At 51.4% G+C, this 21,019-nt stretch overlaps 1 protein-coding gene across 10 annotated transcripts in view; it reads right to left on the bottom strand.

Annotated features, from left to right (window-relative positions):
- MTSS1 (MTSS I-BAR domain containing 1) overlaps positions 1–21,019 on the bottom strand; it is a 138,397-nt gene that overhangs the window by 28,645 nt on the left and 88,733 nt on the right. The gene's annotated exons all lie outside the window — the stretch shown is intronic.

Genomic DNA, 21,019 nt, shown 5'->3' with positions numbered 1-21,019 from the left:
CAATGAAATAATAGGGTATTTTTTCACGGGTTTGGGTTACACCAGTGCACAAGGTCCGTCCTCACACTCAGCAAATGTCGAAGTAAACTGCAATGCAGCTTGATTTCCCCGAAATTCTTGTCAGACTTTTCCCTTCAGGCACACCCTTGTCTAAGATTACTCCTGAAGGCCCCTTCTTCCTTCCCTCTCTTAGAAACAATGCTTGAATCAGCATTTACTTGGGCGTGGGGGAGGGAGGAGCAAGTTGGAACTACAGATGGTGATCCTGCACTGCCAGGGGAAAGCACAATTAATTATAAATGTTAGGAAAACACTGGGGCTCATGAAATCAGGGGGGAAATGTCAAATAAAGCACTATTTTTAGCAGACGAGGCCTTCAAGGGAGAGCCGCAGGAATTTATGGTAGGTTTAACCAAGTCAAATTAGCAGGAGAAAAATTCCCTCCCTTATTAGTACTCGTGAGATTATTATGGGTTATACGCCCCCCTCCGCCTTCTAGAAAGGCCAAGGTGCTGTTTTTGTTCCAACTATTTTCCATTTTATTCTGCCAAACTAACAGGTTTCCAGAACCGAAAAAAAAATGTTAGGAATAATAGTGGTATTATATATTAACAGTTTTGTATTTTATCTGAATCTGAAAAAGAGCAACCTTCCAAGCAATTCTCTAAAACATGGTTTCTCAACCTTAACTCTGCTGATGTAGGGGCCAGATGTTTCTTTGTGGGAGACAGTCCTGTGCACCATCAGATGCTTAGCAGAACCCCTGGCCTCTAGCTACTAGGGGTCAGCAGCAGCCCCCCAGTTGGGAATACCCCAAAACGTGTTCCTTGGGGGAATAAAAGCACCCCCCCACCAAGTTGAGAAGCCCTGCTGTAAATCAACCTGAACAAGAACTGAAGGTCACCTGAGGCTGACTGTTTAAATGGCTAGAAGTTGGGAAAACGACACCCTCTCACTCCTGCCATAGGTCCCCACTCTCAGCATGGACATCTACGGCTGCTCAAACCTCTGCACCCGGGGAAACCAGCAGAGGGCGCTGCTTCCCCACGAGCTGGGGCCCCTCTGGGCTCCCTTCAGGTTCTCCTAAGCTTTTATTGCTTATAAGCCAGGACAAGGAACACTTTTTCCCCAGGGAAATATCTCCTATTTTTCCTGGACCTTCATTCGATTAAAAGTTAATAACCTGGCCATGCAAGGAAACTGGCGCACTCATTCACTGCTGGTAAACTAGTTCTTTTCTGGAGGAAAATTGGGCAGCATCGTCCCCTCCTTGACCCAGCAATTCTGGTCCGGGAAATTGAACGGGGAAGATAATCAAGGATGAGAGCAAACCCTTACCTATGGGGCTAGTCATTGAAACGCTGTTCAGACGAGTAAAAACTAGAAACAAAATCCCATTAGAGGAAGCGGGTTAAATAAACCATGTAACACCGCCGCAGGACGGATGGAACACTATGCAGGCAGCTAAACACTGCAGGGCCGTGTGTGAGGTCACGGGAAGGTGAGTCACTTGTACAGAGCTTGGGGCGTGTGGGGCCTTGGGATTCGCCCTTTGCACTCATGAAAGGCTCGATTCTTGCAGCTCTCCTAGTTGTGCGGGTACTATCATCACTCCCACTGTACAGACAGGAAAAGCGCCTTAGGTACTTTGTTCAAGGTCACCTTGCTAGCGGGCAGGATTCCCACCCAGGCTGCATCCCCAGAGTCCATGCATTTCACCACTCAGCACCCAGCACTTGTTACAGGCAAAGGGAGATGGGAAGGGGCGGAGCCGAGAGCCGAGAACCCACCACCAAACGTATGTATCTACACACTGGTATGGGTGTTAGAGCTTTACAGCCCCTCTCAAGTTGTTGGTTCTTGAGCCTAGAACTACCCAACTGGCAGCAGGGGGCTCGAGCCCCAATCCTTGCTAAGCTACTCCAGGCAGCTAAGTGATGGACAGTTGCTTTGTGGGTCCCCCAAGCTTCAGTTTGCTCTAGACAGCATGCTGCAGTTGGAGAAGGTCACGTAGGAGCTCAGTTCCCGCCTCCCATTTCTCTGCTCGTCATTTCTGTGACCTCCCCAGATATTTCCCATAGATGGTCACCAGTTATTCATCATCCCCAGGAAAGCCCACAGCTTCGCAGCAACAGCTGCACTATGGTGTGAGAGCAAGCAGTTTCCAAACATGCTGCGTGTGCTGCAGCCCGGGGCCTCTGCAGCCCGGGGCCTCTGCAGCCCGGGGCGCTCAGAGAGGAGGAAACAAAGAACCGCAAAGAAAACTTCCCGACAGTAGTGTCTCTGTCCAGCTGGGCGCGAGGGCAGGAGCGGGCAGATGACATCCCCCTTGGGCCCTGGGGCCCAGCCCCTAGCGTTAGTGCTGATCTGAGCAACGGGGAGCACCCTAAAAATAGCTCTCTCTGTGATACGCTTAACAACGTCTTCTGTTCTTCCTGGCCCTGGCTAAAACTTGAAAAAATAAATCAGCAGGTTTGAAAAAGCTTTAGAGGAAACAGGCTTTAGCGGCTAAGACAGAGCAGACATCTGGAAGAGCTCCGATTTGACAGTGAGAATACTTGTGGAAATCAAACAGCTGGTGGAGACATGCTCAGCACTTTCTGAGTGAGGACAAGACTGTACTTGTTTCCGTGAGCCCTGCACCCAGCACCCGTGCTGAATGAGGGAACCAACATAATCACTGTAAGAGCAAATCACCAGGCCGGCTGTACCTGGAGGCGGGACCAGGAACTGGGTTTATCTTGTGTTTCATCCACAAAGATTTGTGCCTCTTCTATGTGCACACTACAGAAGATGCAAAATAAGTAAAAATGCATATGAGATTCTTATTGTATTAGAAAAGGTCTATACTGATTCCAGGTCAGCCTGGAGAAACAACGATGAGTTCATTTCCTACTGCTGCTGCGATGAATTACCACTCGCTCAGTGATTTAAAGAAGCACACATTTAGTATCTGAGAGTCCTGGTCGTCGGAAGTCCAAACTCAGTTTTACCAGGCTAAAATCAAGACACTGGACAGGCTCCGTTCCTCCTGGAGGCTCTAGGGCGGAATCTGTTTCCTGACCTTTTCCAGCTCTAGAGGCCACCCTCACCCCTTGGCTCTGGGCCCCTTCCTCGATCTTCAAAACCAGCAGTGTAGCCTCTTCTCTCTCTGACTCTGCTCCTCCTTCCTCCTCCTTAGGATCATATGGGATGCACCAGGATAATCTTCCCATCTCAAGATCCTTAACTAAATCACATCTGCAAAGTTCCTTTGCCATGTGAGGTACCACAGTCACAAGTCTCAGGAATGAGGACATGGACACCTTGGGGGACCATTATGCTGCCTACCAAAGATGAGTAAATGTTGCTAATTTGGAGAGTGCAGACGAGCACAACGGTTGCATCTCCAGGGTCCATTAGTCTTCAATGGTTAGTCTGGGCCAGCAACCTAGTTCCATTCCTTTTGGCAGTGATGGGACACAGATGGAGAGGAAGTTGTTGGGGTAAATGTCCCTGATCTTAGAGTGAGATCCCAGAGGAAGTGAACTGGAAGCAGGCTGCCCAGATGCTACAGTCAGCCATCGTCATGGGCATGGGGACACCTGCCTTAGGAAGAGGCTCACCCTATGGACCAAAGACAGACAGAGCCTGGGTCCCCAGTGACCATGCTGAGCTGCCAAATTAACACACCCACAGCCTGCTCTTCCCCCTGGATCTGAGGCTCCTGTTTTGCAAGAACATACATTTCCTTCTTTTTAAAGCTGCTTTGCTCTGGTTCTGTTTCTTGCCAGTTCAACAAGGAAGAAAGAAGGGGGCAATGACCTCTCAGGCTTCCTCCTGGCACCAGGTGTCACTTCGTTGCTAAAATAAATTTAGGTCCAGCCCTTGCTGCTGAGGGATGCACAAATACTTCATGGCAAAAATCTTAGTTCTTCCCAGTGTGGTATATGTAAGCACTTTCTCCCATAACAAGCAAAGGTTTACAAACACACACACACACACACAAGTAGCACAGAATCTCGGCAACCTAAACTGCAGGATCTGCAAGAAATAAGTGAAAGCCCAGAGGCTCAACGACCAGAGTGTGCCTGCTGGGGCACAGGAAACTCAAATTCACAATGGTCTGTTGAGAACTGTATTGGGATCCTGGGCTGCTGTAACACAGTACTCCAAACCAGTTGGCTGAAAACAACCAAAATTGTGTCGTCTCACAGCTCTAGAGGCTGAAATCGAGGGTAAGCAGGGCCTCCTCTGAAACCCCTAAGCGAAGAACCCCCGCTTGCCTTTCCCTAGCTCCAGGGGTTGCCGACAATCCTGGGCTTGTGGACTCATCATGCCAGGCCCTGCCTCCATCTTCAGGCAGCCCAAGCCCTGTGTGTCTGTCCTCACCTGAGACACGGTGTCTGTGTCCAAATTTCTCCTTATAAAGACCCCAGTCGTGCTCAACTAGGGACAACCCTAATGACCTCATCGGCACTTGATCACAGCTGCAAAGACCTTATGTCCAAATAAGGTCACATTCACAGGAAGCAGGGGTTAGGATTTCAACATATCTTTTGGGGGGAGCACAATGCACCCTGGGATGGGATTAAAGTGATTTCAAAGACAGTGAGGACAAGGGCTTGCCCTTGAGGGGCTCACAGTGGGCTGGGGGGCCATCCACGAAGTGGTGCAGGGCCCACGAGGTAGGTATTCCTGTCCCAACTTTATAAGTAGGGACAATAATACCTTGCTGAGGGCCACAGGGCTTGCAGGTGGCAGAGGAAGAACCCACCCCTGAGTTTACAGAAACCAAAAGGCTCTTTCCTCTGTGACAAGCTGGAGATGTTCCCAACTAAGGACAAAGAGGCACATTAAAGTTGCAAGCAAAATACAAACTGTATAATGCCTACTTGGGGGTCAACAGGGGAGGGAAAAACAAGGAGAGTAGAGCCACCGACCCTTCCCCCCCAAAAGTCTGATATGGTCATATCCTTCAGACTGACGCTTGCCACAGGGACTCTGCAGAAAGAGGCAGGACAGTGACATCCACCTAGTGGCACTGTCCCATCCCTCTGTGCTGCCTCATTTGCAGGTGGCTCCCACCTCCCCTCACGCTGGGGTACTAATGGACAGGCCCTTGCGGGGTCCGCAGTGTGGCAAGTGGCGAGTGAAAACTGAAAAGAGGATCTGTCAGGCCAGCCTCTGCGGCGGAGGGGAAGGGCTGGAGGAAGCTGGGCTTCAGAAGTGCCTGGGTCCAAGCGCACAGCTACAATAACCCACTGTGCCCTCGGCAGCCCCTCTGAGGGCTAATATTGTTGGAAGGCTGATTAGGAGTCAGGCGGCCCGCTGGCTGGAAGCACACTCTCTGAACCCCTGCAGGAGACGGGTCCAAAGGGACAGGGCAGTTCACCCACAGCAGGGTCTCGCGACCTCGGCACAGCTGACATTTGGACCAGGTCACTCTCTGTTATGGGGGCCGTCCAGTGTATTGTGGGGGGCTTTGTAGCCTCTACGTTCTGGATGCCAGCAGCACCCCCCAAGTCATGATGACCAGAAATGTCTCCAGACACCATCAAAAGTCCTCTAGGTGTAAACCTGCCCTTTTTGAGAACTGCTGGCCTAGGAGAACACGTGTCTGTCCCCTAAGGAGGGGCTGCTGATTCTGACCCCGGGCCTTGGGAAGCCACACCTGACACACTCAGCTGTTACAGTAGCAGGCCTGAGCACACTCACGGCGCTACGAGAAGCTACTAAGCTCACTGCCCACCCCCAGCTTCGTAAGCACAGAGGTAACAGGCAACTCCTGTTCACTAATGGAACAAATATTCCACTTGCTGTTAAAGAAACATTCATTTCAAAACACACGAGTGACATTCCCCATAAAGCCATCAGGCACTAACTCCCTCCCTACAGCCTCAGGGACACAGGAATGCAACTGGGGCAGCTGTCCGAAATGTCGGAAATACCCAAACGACTACGAGGGGCCCTCATCAGGCAGGGGCTCGGGCACAGCAGACCCCCACCCACGTCTTCAGGAAGAACCCACTCACAGGGGCCAGTGGGACAAAGAAGCGACCCCAGGCTACTCAACAGCTCTCGTGACTTCTATCTGGACACCAGCCACTGGTGCCCTGTCAGCCCTGAAGTGTCTGTGCTGACCTGTGACGTGGGCACTAACCGAGAGCCATACGAACATAGCCACAGCAGGCGCCCTGTCCTCGCCACGCGTGGGCGCAGAGCTGCTCACTACGCCACCTCGGCTGCACGTTTGAAAGGTCTAAAAGAGGCGCCCGTGTGCGGTCCCCAGGCAGGCAGCTACGAGACCTATCGAATATGCTTGTAGGTCCTCCCATGATGTATTTTTATCAGGAATCTTTTTCCAAAATGTCTCTCTTTTATCCACACCAAATCTTCCCTGCTGAGGTAGGCGACCTCCTCCCCTCCCCACTGACCTACAAGAGTCCTGGGGGCTCCTTAGCAGCTCTCTCCCGTCCTGTCCCCTCCTCGACATCTGCTTGGGGTTGCGTACACCCCGAGCCCCTCGCCACCTTCCGAATTAGCAGGAAGATCAGAAAGAAAAGCAGCAGAGTCAAAGGGTTACAAGCTTGGCTCTGAAGTCAGACAATGTGGACTCGAGGCTCAGCTCCCCCATTTGCAGCTGTGTAACCTTGAGTCTTACTTAGACTCAAATGTTAATGACTGTCCTCTAAACAAATGGGAATGCTGACTGGTATTTTATTCATCTTTGTTGCATACATCACACTCAACATGCGTCATCTGCAATGTCCAGTTTAGGCTTCCTGTGATACAACCTGAGCATTCTAGATTTTTTTAAAAGGATTTTGTTTATTTTTAGAGAGAGGGGAAGGGAGGGAGACAGAGAGGGAGAGAAACATCAATGTGCTAGAGATACATTGATGGGTTGCCTCTCTCACACCTCCAACTGGGACCTGGCCTGCAACCCAGGCATGTGCTCCAACTGGGAACCGAACTGGCGACCTTTCAGTTCGCAGGGCGGCACTCAATTCACTGAGCCACACCAGCCTGGGCTAGATTTTTTAATAATTGTCCCCAACCTTTTACAATTGCCTCATCCTACTTTGATGGCACTTTTTAAAAAGCAACTTGCTTCTATTTTGTCATTCTCCACATTCTACCTATTTTGTAGAAATCAATCTTGATTTTTCACACTCATGTCCCAAAGGTTTACATACCTTACAACTAAATAGCTTTATGATGGGCCACATACCTGGCATGTACAGGTTTGGAAGAATACACAACTGACTCTAGAGTAAGCCTGCAACTCAGGTGGAAGAGGTGTGTGGATATGCAGAGACACCTACTAGCTGCGAGCTCACTGCAGTCCAGGATTGGTATGTTTGAGAGGAAAAATAAAGAGCACTGGCCCTACCAGTGGGACAGTTAGGTAGGGCTTCGATATGGCCGTGATCAGCCAAGTCCTACAGGAAGGCAGAGAGAGGCCAGAGCAATGAACTCAGGCCCGGCTGGAGCATCTGTCCACGCCGATGCTCTAGCCAGCGTGTAACAGCCTGCACTTCTCCCTCATCTAATATTGCTCTTCTCCCTGGAGCAGGCTAATGAGTACAGGGAAGGAAGTTAACCTTACAAAGGGCAGCTTCTCTGAGAGACAGAACTGTTCCCTCTTCCCAAACATCTCAGGACACCAAAGCCAAGACGGAGCGTCCAGAGAGCCTGCCCAGGAAGAATGTGCTTGAACGTAAAGTTGCGCAGCACCAGAGTGGTCGTCTGATGGAACTCCTTGCTGCAGTACCAAGAGGTTCACGGTCAAGCTCCTGCAGCGAGCCTCGATCTCCTGGTGCCCTACGCCTTCAAATCAGGCAGGCAGCTGCCAACGGTTAAGGTACCCCCAGAGTTCTGGACTCTCTTGTCTATTTTTATACTGCAGAGCTCAGGACACTTGTGCCACCAACCTCCTCCAGCAAAGACCGGAAAGGAAAGGCCCTAGGGTATCTGGCGTTGGGTACCACCAAGGACCACTCAGGGCCACGTCTGCCACAGCCTGCAGCAGGCTGTGGTACTGCAGCTTCGCTGCAAGGAAAGAGCGTCTCTCCCCTTGCTCTCAAGTCCCTGCCCTCTGAGAGCTCATCCGTCTCGAAACGTCAGGTGTCCTTTCACCTTGACAGCGGGCTGGAGGACGGCCCTGGCGCTGCATCGCAGAAACTGCCTCAGCGTGCATCAGCTGCCACTCTGGCCGGGCCATCTGCTGCCCTGGGATGCCTGCAGCCGGCGCTCCACATGGCTGACATGCCACACACATGCCAGCGTCACACTTGACCAGGAGGCCGACGCCCTACTTCTGCCATCTCCCTGGCGTGTTTTGGGATGCTGTTATTTTACAACTTTAAGCGATGGCACATGGACTTCCAAAGGGAGAGTAAAAGTGTCTCGAAATGCCACCTGAATGGCAGCCTCAATTCTAATAAGAAAGGAGGGAGCTCAACTCTTACACCTCAAAAAGCTTAACAAGGATGCCCTAGCTAACACATATTTGGTCCAAGGGGCCAAGTCCTAATGGCCACTAGATGGACCACTGTAGCCAGACCAACAAAAGGAGGGGCCACTAAGGACCTCTTGGGCACACCAGGCAGGGGTGCCAGCTGGCTCTCTGCTGGAGGGGTGCACACCCACTTGAGGCTCTATGAAGCAGACTCTCCAGGTGACCTCAGGCAGCATTAAATGACCTTCTTCCTCCTTTGGGAGAAATGATCTCAGCTGAGATGCTGGAGAAGAGACGGGACGACAGTCCCGTGCCTCGGACTTCAGAAAAATGCGACTGCTGCCTAATCATTGTGCTCTGAGCGGAGGAGAGAGCCCCTGCCCTCACACAACGTACATTTCACCTCAACTTGGAAGTGATGGCTTCCCGGGTGACCTGAGTGCGGGAAGGTGCCTTAGAAAACTCAGGAGGCCCCGAGCAGCAGTTCCTTGCTCTTGCTGCTCAGTGTCCAATTTTGCCTCGAATTAGCAGAGAGGCTCCCGATGACTTCTCAGCAGCTCCACACTTGCTGTCACTTCTCTTGTTCAAGGAGAAGCATCCTTGCTCTTTGCTGCACTTGTGCGGCAGCTGGCTCCCGTCAGGGGCACTGTCATTTTCATTAAAGGTCAGAGGAGGCGCTCAGGATATTAAAAACACCAAATTAACAAACTACATTTCTTCTAGCTTCATCAGCATTTTATTTTTGTCCTTGGGCCTGGAGAGATGGACAACTGGGAGAAGGTGGCATCCTAGGACACCTATGTTTGTTTAACTACGGGGAGGGGAGGGAGAGTGAAGGGGGGCGAAGGGAGAGAGGAGTTCCTGGAATTACAGTTACCACACAGAGATCATTGACCACTCACACCTGCCACGTAACCTCACTCCACTCCAGGGAGACACTGGCCATACTTAAATCACTGAACAGCATTCAAACACCTTATGTCAGCCTTGAAAATGGCTTCGAACTACTCAAACATTTTTGTATGTGCTATTTAGATCACCTAATGTTCTTGCAACAAAGACACAATTTAATTTCAAGGAAACTGGCAGATGAGGACCACAAGTAGTATTTTAACCAGTGGAAAGATCTATCCCTTGGTCCTCATGGAGTTTTATAGGACAAAAGTTAAAAAAAAAAGCTTAAAGCATTTTTCAAAGATAACAACAAAGGAAGCACAACTTGCCCTTGAGGCAGTGCGAAGCCCCACAACCCACTTCAGTATCGTAGGGAGAGAGCAGCACGTGGAGTTTCCTGTCCCCAAACTGGGCCATCAGCTACTGCGTGTGGCTGAGGTGTGACAGGCGGAGCAGCTGGTGTTTATGGGGACGGCTAATAGTGTGCGCTCAGCTCAGCACACGCTGGAGAAGGTCTATCTGTTTTGCGAAGACACCCCTGTGCCCACGCGCGGGTGGGAAGACACTGCAAACTGTGATCAGCTGACAGTCTTCTGGCCAATCTCACACGCCCCAGCCTCTCCTACTTCACGACTTTTCAAAACGCAGAGAAAAAAATGAAAAAACCCCACACACAGTCCTAGCACCATCTGGTGGCTTCAGACCAGCAAGCACGAGATTCTGGCATGCACAGTCCTGGCAGCCACGCAGACCGATACTCCTCTCCCTTTGTTGCTGTTTTAAAAGCAAAGCGAGAAGGGTAATATGGAAACACGAAAACATGGACACGCTCACGCTCCGGGGAAACCAGCGCAGGAGCAAGCACATTCCAACAGCGATTCTTCCCCGCCTTCGTTTCCGATGGAACGGTGCCTGGTTGAAAGCACTGTGGGGGTGTCACTCGGGAAATGCCGCTGGCTCCCCAACATCTGCCACCGTGAACGCCCACCTCTCGGGTCTTCCTCTGCTGCACGGGTGCAGAAAGATGCTCCTTCTGGAGCCAGACTGGAGCGGCTCGAGGACGCCAACCCATGCCAGCAAAGCAGATGTGGGCTGATGTGCAGAACCTCATGTCTTCTTAGCACAGGCAATTGAACTGTCCGGCAGATAAAATGCTCACAGCCACGGACTGGGGCGTTATCTCCCAGGCAGCCTTCAGGGAAGGTCAAAGGGTCAAAGGGTCCTGATGAATACGGAAGCAGAACAGGGCAGTTCGTGCTTTAGGGGTGGGAGTGAAAGGTGGGTGCACGTATCTCCCCCAAAGGGATGACACGCCAGAGAGCGAGACCTCTGGCTCTGCTGCTGCTGCTGGTGACCAGACATCTTTGTGACAAACAGTTTATCCTTAAATCCTGAAGTATTTAAATCAGGTTACCTTTGTGCGTTGCTGGCCTACGATCTACTCTGTTCCTTTAAGGGGCTTGGGGATATCCCTGAACCATGCCAGAAGCGTTGGCTTTATCCTGTGTCGGAAAGCAATCGTGCTGCTTTCCAAATTATTAAGAATAGTTACCATTTCCTGAGGGCTTGCAATCAGGTAGGTGCAAGCACATTGTATTCAAATTTTTTAAATCTCCTATTTTTCATATAGTATCATTATAGTGTAGGTATTATTACTCTCATTCTATAGATGAGGACAAGGGGGCTCAGAGAGGTTAAGTAACTTGTCCAAGGTCACACAGCAGAATCCAGGATTTGCCTCCAGGGCTGAGTTCATAATTAAAACTTTTAACCATTCTTGAGGACATCTCACTGTTGTCAGTCATGTACCTAAATATGGGGTGGGCTGAGATGTGAGGGTCCCCTCTCCCCACCCCCATCTCTTTTATCAGCCAGAACCCATCCACACTGTCGCCACTGCCTGGCTACAAGGGTGTACAGGCTGCGTGCCCCACCCTAGGACTGGGTGGATGTGGACCACCTCAGCACAGGTCACCTCCTGCCACCGTCCTTTGGCACGGGGTGCTGTTTATTCATGCAGGAGACCCTTCCCTACCTGCTGGGAGAATTTTTCCCATAATCACCTTTTTAGTTATTGGCACATCCCAGGAGGGGCCGCTGCCACACAGTTTCCTAGGAATGGCCGGCCCTGCTTAGCCAAACCCAGATCTCTTCAAGTTCTAGAAACATTGATGCCTCCTAAAACAGCACATAATGGGGTGTGTGCACATTTTATAACGTAGTAGATGCTCAACAAACCTGAGTAAGTGGAAAGTGGCAGATACGCCAAACTTCCAGGCTTAGAACATTCACTGTTCCCAATTCTCAGTCCCAGCCCCTCCTCCCCTCTTTCCTTCATCCCTCCTGCAATGCCACCCACCATTGTGACAAGAAATTCACCAAGAGAAGCTAAGATTTAAGATTCCAAAGGAAGCATGGCACAATTAGGCCAGGACTCCATGGTGGCACTTAGGAGCAGACTCAGAGTTCCGCCTTGTAGCTGGTCTTCTAGCCAAATTCATCTACGTTGATGTGAACAAACTTATCGATGACATTATTCTCTTTTTCCTCTCAATTTCTATCTCGAGTTGCTGTACCTTCGCCAAACAGTTTCTGAATGAATGTTTGGATGCTTTCTGATCTAAAAATAACTGCAACGCTAACCCTGAGTCAGCAAACAGGAAGCTGGTTCTAACAACCAAACAAAGTATTATAAATGAGACTCAGGCAGGCGTGAAGGCAGCACCATGGCACAAGCAAAGTGTCCCGAGGACCCTCCAAGTAGGACTGCCTCATCGCCCACCCTCCACGTGTCAGAGCAAGGCTGTAACAGGTTTCAGTCACTAGCTCCCAATTGAGTCTCAGGGTCCAGAAGCAGTATCGCAGACCCCAAAACCATTCTCAGTATTTCTGGAAGTCTCTTTACTGCTCAGGCAAACTCAACCACGCCGTCCTTTTGTTCTGCGCTGGACTTGTACTAAATGCGGTGGAAATGACCCCGGATTAACAGTTATATTTCTGTAAAGAAAAGGTGGGAGGAGGAGGGACTTCACTGTTACTTCAAACTGTTATTTGCTCAGTAAGTAAGATGTTCTATAAAGCTTGAGGGGCGTCCTTAGAGGAAGACCAGCAGTGCTCAGGGGACTGAAGCTTCCACCACAAACCCCAGTCCTGCCCAGTTTCTACAGGACAGGACACAAGGCCAGCCACCCGATGGCCCTTCCAGGTTCAATCACACCGGCCTGTGAGATGCGATGCCCCTGAGAGCTGGACCAGGCGGTCGCTAGCTCACTCACGGGTTTTCCGTGCCCATACATGCACGCGCCACACTGGTGACCTTGTCCTGGGCATGCTACCCCGTGGGCCTGGGTTCTTCATTGGATGGAGAACAACCATGCCCACGTCACTCCTGAATTCCCAGATGCCTGACCCGGAATAAGGGCTCACTACGTATGTGCAGATAACAGAAACGGAAAAAGGGGAAAAAAAAAATCAGACAAACTCCTATTCTGAGGAACAAAAGGGGAAAAAAAAAATCAGACAAACTCCTATTCTGAGGAACAGATACTCCTAAGGTTTTAGCAGCCGAGACAAATCTGAGCTCCCAGAGGAGGGCGGCAAGAGGTTTGTTTTTATCATCAGTGTGAGACTGGCCCGGGCGTCCACTCTGCTCTGTGGTGTGAGAATACCAAGGGCCCTGAGGCTGCAAACTCTGGGAGGCCTGCTTGGCTCCAAGTTTAAGGTCATGTAGGGAAAGAACATACCTAAGTGCTAATCTAATAAAGAATATCTAGCTCAATGCTTGGTGATTCTGCCAGCCTTCCAAATCAAACGACGTATCTGAGCACCTACTATGTGCAAGGCCGTAGCAACTCTTCTTCCACGTACAAACACACTCAAAAGAAAACAGGAAGGCAAAACAAAGAGCAGTCTTTTGAGGAGTGGGGTTGGTACAGACCTCAAAAGTCCCCATAAGGACAGAGCAGGGACCCTTAAAATATTTGCAATAATCAGAACATATTTTTTTCTAAGGATAATTACTGACAATCTCAGGCGGCGTTAGGTCCCCTTGTACGCTATGAGAAAAGCCTTTGCCGGCGCAGCTCTGTTGCCATGACGACAATCATCTGGCTGAGCTACGAGGAAGGACGTGGGACCTACCAAATGGTATCCTCAACAGTAAGCCTTGGGATTTCTTCTTCTTCTTTTTCTTGAAAGACTTCATTTATTTAATTATAAAGAGAGGGGCAGGGAGGGAGAAAGAGAGGGAGAAAAACATAAATGTGTGGTTGCCTCTCACACGCCCCCTACTGGGGACCTGGCCTGCAACCCAGGCATGTGCCCTGACTGGGAATGGAACTGGCAACCCTTTGGTTCTCAGGCTGGCACTCAAGCCATTGAGCCACACTAGCCAGGGCGCCCTGGGATTTCTTAAAGCCACCTTCTCTAAAGAATCTTCAGAATCTACAAGCCGAACGAGAACTTAGGGGTAACCTAGTTGTAGAGTGCTATCGGAATGTTTTTCTTTCCCACCCCTGCCAAAGGGTCACCCAGACTCGGGTGAAAGGGCTCCAGGGCCAGAGAACTTCGTCCACCCTGCGCTCCAAGGAGGAGGGCACGAGACATCCTCTGCAATCCTTGGTGTAAAGTGAGCGTAGGTTCGGGAAAGGTGGGAGTTCTCATCTGGGGGACCTTTCCCTTTCCAAGTGGAAGGTTTGGCTAAAGCATTCTGACTTTTTTGGCAACACCTGCCATGAGCTTGATGAGACTGAACGAACCAAAAACACTGCCATGGGAAGCAGCTTCTCCCAGGTCTTCCGTACAGAACTGACCTCTAATTCCAGCCGCTAAATGCCACCTGGAAATTCACGATGGTCACTATTTCACTGTTACCCTACACGGAAAAGGCACCAAGGCCCCTGGTGGTATTTGATGAACCACGTGGGGGGCTGCAGATGGCAGAAACATAACCGCATGCCCTGCGTCCACATGCCATAGAACCAACACACATGTGTATAAACACACACCCACACGCAACCACAAGCGAGCCCCACCAGGACAGGGCGTGCCTGCCTCGTTAGTCACCTCTGCCGAGCAGCACCAAGGACGGCTTTCCCCAGGGTGCTAGTCATCACAGCACCCTGAGATGAATGCATGTGGGTTCTTAAACTCCCAGGGAAAGACGTTTGTCCAGACCAGGCCTGGGAGGAGGCCGAGCCGGGGCATCTCTGGGTGAGAACTACGTGTCGTGAGACCGAGTGCAAGCCTCGCAGATGAGGAACCCTGGAACCCCACCTGTTGTCACATGGGCTGCTGTGAGGAGAGGCCCGGCCCGGCTCTCAGGGGAGCCTTCTGGACCCAGGCACCTGATCACATGGCCTCCAACTGTCCCCCGACACTACCCATGATGGGTCAGTCTCCTGAGTGCTGACGTCCATCCTGTCCATGAGCCTCAGGGCACCATGCCCCAGATGGCCTCTGGTCAGCCCCTGCATCTTTCGATAGTCACTCTGGGCCATGCTCCCTGATGCCACCACCCTGAAGCAAGCTTAGAGGCTTGTTTCACAGTAGAGTCAGAAAATGTGTAAGGGAATAAACAATGTTCTTAAGACTCCAGTTCACTTAGTGCCATATAATTTCTCCCATCCCCAAAGAAGAACTTGAAAAGATGGAAATGATTGTCATGGCCAGCACTGCTCTCATTGGTCCCAGACTCCCAAGCACACTCATCCCCACAGAAACAGACTGGACGTGAACATGGCCCCAGTGAGCAGGCGTCTCCCCAGAACGCCGCAATGCAGCCCCCAGGACCTCCACCAGTGTTCCCCTCAGGAAGCCAGCACGCAGGTGGGGAGGAACCCAGCAAACCATCCTCGTAGTCCTTAATCAGTGAACACACTGAAGTTTGAGGCAGGAATTAGCTCCTGCAAGAGTTAGCATTGATTTGGTGACCATCCTACAGAGGTGACATTACAATCACTCCAAACCAGTGGTGACAACTGCGGGAAGACGGAAGCTCAGAGCCACTCCTGCCCAGAAGGCAGAGGACAAATAGGCACAGCCCCATTACAGAAAAAGGAGCCGCCCTCCCCTACTGTGGGACCACTGGCTGAGTTTCCAGACGACTGCATGCGGTCACAGGAAATGACGAGGGCGGACACCACGGGGGACAGGGGAATGGCTCTGCATCAGGGATCATCTGGTCCCAAGAAAGAAAACAGGGAAAATGACGACATTTGAATGACTTCAAGTTTTGAGGAGAGAGTGTGCATGTGTGTACATGAGAGACAGAGGGACATGGGTGAATCCAAGGGCGGGGACAGAGCTAGGCCACTGCCTCAACACTGGATTGCATTCAGCCCGCAGACATGCACTCAGAGCGGACTGATAACTGTTGGAAACTGTAAACCCAACTTTCTTATTACTTTTAAGTTCAATGAGACCCATCGAGCAGAGGGAGTAAACCCATGACAGCTACCATCCAGTCGTGAATGCCCCACTGGACAGGTGGACGAATCCTCCACATAGGCCATGTATCCTGCTTCACTCCTCAGAGAGCAGGGCTGGGAGCTAGTTCAGAAGGTAGCCCTCGGGGGCATTTCTCCAGCCCCGAAGGCTGGCCTGGTTCCCGAACACTGACATGGACGTTAACAGGCCATGCTGGTTATGTGTCTACACCCAGGCCCTGGCTACACTACCTTTCAGCCAGCTCAGGGTGACCCACCTCCCAGGATTCTGGCTGGACATCCAGTCACCGTCCAGCTCTCCCACCAACCAACAGTATAGCCTTGGGTGGCATCTACTCTGAACCTCAGCTTCCTCATCCCAGAGCCCCTCCCCCACAGAACTATTAAGGATCAAGTGAGGTGATCCACGTGGGCTGCTGAGGACCAGGCGTTGTGCGGACAGGGTGGGCACTCGACAGACACTCGCTATTACCACGCTCTGAACACTTAAACCCACAGCTGTGGTTCCAGACCTCTTCCCTGCCTGTGTGCGTGGCCTCACACAAGACTCTCAACTAAATCTGCTTTAGGGTTTACATCCCACCTCATTCCCAGACGCATTTGCATTTTGCACTAGTACCTCACCTGTAGCAAAAACGTGCAATGATCAACTAGGAGGAGCGGTCCCTGCCTTCAAAGACAGCCACAGAAAGTCCCTTCCAGCGTCTGGGGCTGCTGTGCACGGCGCGGCTCCAGGGGACGCCACGCCCTCTAGCAACGCGTGGTGGGCATCCTAAAGTCTGGTTTCTACCCCCATCAAATCCGGAACGCGATTTCAGGGCAATCTGAGTCACAGCTCCGCCAGCTCTGCTGCCCCTCTTCCTTTCATTTTGTCTGTTGGCAAACTTTAAAATAGACTAATTCACTTTAAAGAGAGGAACAGCTCCTGCCCCAGACAGCTGGAGGGAAGAGCTGGGTGTTATCTGCTACTGAACCCTTGTTCAAATGGAACCCAGGTGCCAATACCGATGGCCCACCACATTTAGTTCAAAAATCAAACATTAAGCCCCGACCCATGTGGCTCAGTTGGTTGGGCATCGTCTCGTGGGGCATGGAGTCACTGGTTCGATTCTTGGTTGGGGCACATGCCTGGGTTATGGGTTCCACCCCTGGCCAGGGCACATGCAGGGGCAGCCGAAAGATGTTTTTCTCCCCTTCTTTCTCCCTCTCTCCCCCTCTCGCTAAAATAAATAAATAAAATTAAAAAAAAACATTCAATTCTCAGAATGAGGGTACAAAACCATGTGTTCTCATTTCTGGGTAGGTGGGTAGACAGTAAATTTTATAGTATATGTATTTTGCCACAATTAAAAATGAAAACTGAAAGAACCTCAATGGCTCTCAATGACCTCATCACACCCTTGCTCTGGGGATGGTTCTGGAGGAGAAACCAAGGACAGAACAAAAAGTGACTCCTGCCCTGACAAGGTCCAGCCCTGGAGGCCCTGGGGCAAGTCACGCACAATCACAGGATCAACTGCTGAGCTTCACACCCTCCCCTGCTCAGCTCCCTAGACAGTGGCAACGCATGTCCTAGGGCCTTTGGCTTTCAGGGTCCTCCTGTCCCTCTCCAGCATCACTTTCCCATTCACCATCGGAGGGGATAGCACCACAGATCCTGATCCTCCCAGCTCTAGGCCACCTCTACCTCCAACAGAGGCGGGAGTGCAGTGTCCTTTTTCCAAGCGCAGGACGCAGGTAAAGCAGACCGGATATGACGCTGCTCAACACAAATATGCCGAGGAACACGCGAAGCTCTGCTGCGACTACGACACGAGGCATCACCCCAGGCTTGAGTGTGCAACGGATGAAGACCCCCCCACACACAACGAACTGCGAGGCCGAGTGGGGCTCGTTTGCACTGGGGCGACCGGGAAGCTGGGGAGGGTAGGAACACTGGCCCAGCCACCTCCTCGGATGTTTGTGATGCTGCTGCTGCAGGTGTGCTTGCTCAGGCAGAAAGACACCCCAATCACGTGGCTCTGTTTCGTGACGTGAGCCCCCAACATGCCTGACATACTGCCTGTAGCTTGATGATGTGACTCAATCCCAATCCCCAAATGCCAGGCGGGGCCCAGGAGAGGCAACCACAAATCACAAAAACCGGAGGGAGTCGGGTACAGAAGCAAACAGGAGCCTTGCTTGTCACAGGCATTACGGTAGAGTAGGGGAACACAAAAGGAAGAACGGGGCGGGGGGACAGATCCTGTGAGTCCCCCATCCTTCATGCCTCTAACAAATCCCCTTTTTGAGTCTCAAATGATTCTGCTGCTATAAAGCAGACCCTTGACTGATAGGACCAGTGAGAGGGAACTCACCCCTTGAGCAACGAGGCAAGGCCCTTAGTGCTGGAATCGTGACTGCTTTTTCATTTCAGATTCGGAGTTCTTTGGAAAATAGGGACTGATTATTAAACAATCAGATTAGCTAGCAGAAATGCACACCTAAGGACTAACATTTTATCTGCCCTCGGGCCTGCCTGCGTGCATGCGACAAATCCCAATGTTTTTTCAATCAGGATTATGTAAGCAGGGAGCCCACAGCTGGAAACGCTCTCAGCCCAGAGAGCTAGGGCAGGCTGTCTCTCTCCAGCACGCAGAGTGGGTCAGACTTGAAGTCCGTGCCTAATGTTCTTCCCAGGACTCCTTCCCAGAATGCTGGTGGCTGATGACTTTCGGGCAGGCGGGCGTCTCTTCTGTGCCATTAGCAAAGGCGTCCTCCTTGCTGTACGAGGTGGTGCTGTGGGCACCAGGCAGCCTGGAGTCATCAGAAAGCCAGCAGCTGCCTCCACCAGGCAGGGACTCCATGCCTCTCTCCCATTTCCAAAGCAAGCACTCACCGAAGGGCCAGCAGGGTCCCCATGACCCCCGATCCGGGCCCAGAGCAGACATTTAGGCCCAAAGGCCAGGAACTCCTTCGCCTTCATTTTCTAGGCCAACCAATGATAAAAGACCTAAAACTCCATTCTTCCATTCCTTACGAGTAAGAGAAGCAGGGCAGTGGGGAGGCTCTTTGAAAAGTTACCTGGTGCTTCAGAAGGAACTTCACCTAAATTAGAGACTTGTAAAAGAATAACTTTTTTTAGGTAGTGAAACTCTATTTTGATTTGTTTCCGGAAGAAAAGAGGCCCAGCTCTGGCTGGAGGAGGTGGGCGAGTGCAGGGGCCTCTGCACAGACTTTCCCCACCCCCAGCCCTAAGCGCCCCCAGAGCTCACCCCTCTGAACATGCCCCTCAAGACCAGGGCATATCCTAATTTTAGGAACCTCAGAGATCCGAATTAGTCAGTAGGCAAAGTTCCCCACGACACGTTACACTCATTTGGGGCAGCAGTCTAGTACTAGGCACAGTCTACAGTTTGTTTCTAATGCTTAAAACAGCTCGAGGCGGGGCGTGTTCACGTTCCCATCACTCCCATCACGGAGGAGGAAAACTACGCAGAGAAAATGTTGTCGTTGCAAGAGGTGGCGTGGCACTGCAGCCCCATCCCCCCAACTCTTTTGGGAAGGAGGGCTCTTTATGTGGGCTACGCATGTTTTCTCATTCTGGTATAAAGTATTATGCAAAAGTATTCCTTCCAGAGTACTACCTAAATACCTCTTATAACAATATTGCCAAGCTGCCTGTGAACAGAGAGGGCAAGTAACCTGCCATACGTCACACAGCTAATATGCAAGGGAGCCGGGCTGCAGACTGGGCTGTGTGCCTCCAATGCCCACACACCTTCCAGCAGGCCTCATGGCTTCTCCAACCTAAATGCACAGGCTGCTGCCCTGTCTCAGGGGATGCTGAGGAGACCTGATCACCACCCTCCATGGACCAATTTTTCACAAGCGAATAGACAAGTGCCCACAGCACACCCTCTGTTCCACAACGGTGCTGGCCTTCACTCACGCGAAGAGGGAAGCGCCCTTGCATCACCCTGCACTACCACGGGAGAGATTTCCAAAGATGATGTCAACAGGGTGAGCTTTTCGCCTGTGATCCCCCACTGACACCACTAATGCTTGGACAGCCCACGCAGCAGACTCGGTGGCCCTGCTGCTAAAACCAGGCTTGCTTCTTACGCATTGTGACTAGGCTGGAGGATGGCAAACAGGGGCCGGGGCCCAAGGCCATCCCTTTCCCGCCAATGAGACCCCAGCCATGGGGTTTCCTTCACATGCCTCCCCCAAACCGGCTCTGTGTGGGCCCGCTTGTGGGTAGCACTGCAAACATGGGGCAGGAAGAAGAGCCTCCCCTGACACAGGGAAAAAGAGAGAAGACAACAAATGTAAAAAGCATCAACTCATGAGCATGCAGAAATATGGGTCTAAGGAACACAGAGAAGGGACTTTGGCACACCCCCGAATTGTTGGATGGTGACAGGTTTCTATCACGTGGGGGGAGGACGGCCAGAAAATGGAAGGACAAAGTGCTTTGCTCCAAATGATTTGGACAAGTGTTTGCTTAGTTTCTCTCAAATGTTCTTGTACACAGTCAATGGGAGGGAACTGGTATTCACGGGAGGAGGATTTCCCCTGAATCTCAGAGTTGCCATGGATTAAAGTTAACAGACAAAAAGGCAGAGCTGCGAATGCTCTTTTAAACTGTCACCTAAGAGCCTTTGTGGGAAACAAAATCGACACCAACTGCCAACACAAGCACTCCAGGTGACAGGTGTCCTGGCAGCTCCCAAACGCTCCGTCGTCCCTTCCGCTGGTCTCATGGCTTTTGCACACGCTGTTGACATTGCCTCCTCGGGACATTGCCCTTCCTGCTGGCTTCTATGCACCCTCGTAACCCTGCTGGGGTGCCACCCAGGCTGAGCAGCACTCCCAGAGCTTGGCCTCCAAGGGGCCTCCTCCCTGCTGAGCCAGACCCCTGGGCCCCTGTCCTCTCTGGACGGTCACGCTGTCCTGCCATGTCTGTCTCCTCCATGCAGGTGGGGCTCCTGTCTGCTGTTGCAGTGTCTGGTGTGGGCCTCAATCAGGAAAATTTGCTGAATGATGCAAAACTAGAAAGAAGAAATATATGGCAGGGCGGTGTGAGGGGAGTGTCATTAGTGATAATGGGAATGCAAACAAAGTCACACAAAGCAGACAATCTATCTTTCAAGACGTGAAGGAAAAGGTTTTTGAAATCTCTAGCTGGCTAGATACACAAGGATCACACAAGTCAGACTCATGAATCTGGCCACGTGGCCCGGCTTCCGTGCGA

The sequence above is a fragment of the Desmodus rotundus genome, chromosome 8, assembly GCF_022682495.2.
Source record: "Desmodus rotundus isolate HL8 chromosome 8, HLdesRot8A.1, whole genome shotgun sequence".
Lineage (NCBI taxonomy): Eukaryota > Metazoa > Chordata > Mammalia > Chiroptera > Phyllostomidae > Desmodus > Desmodus rotundus.
Note: the sequence above shows the minus strand (reverse complement) of the source record. Positions and strands in the feature narration are given on the sequence as shown.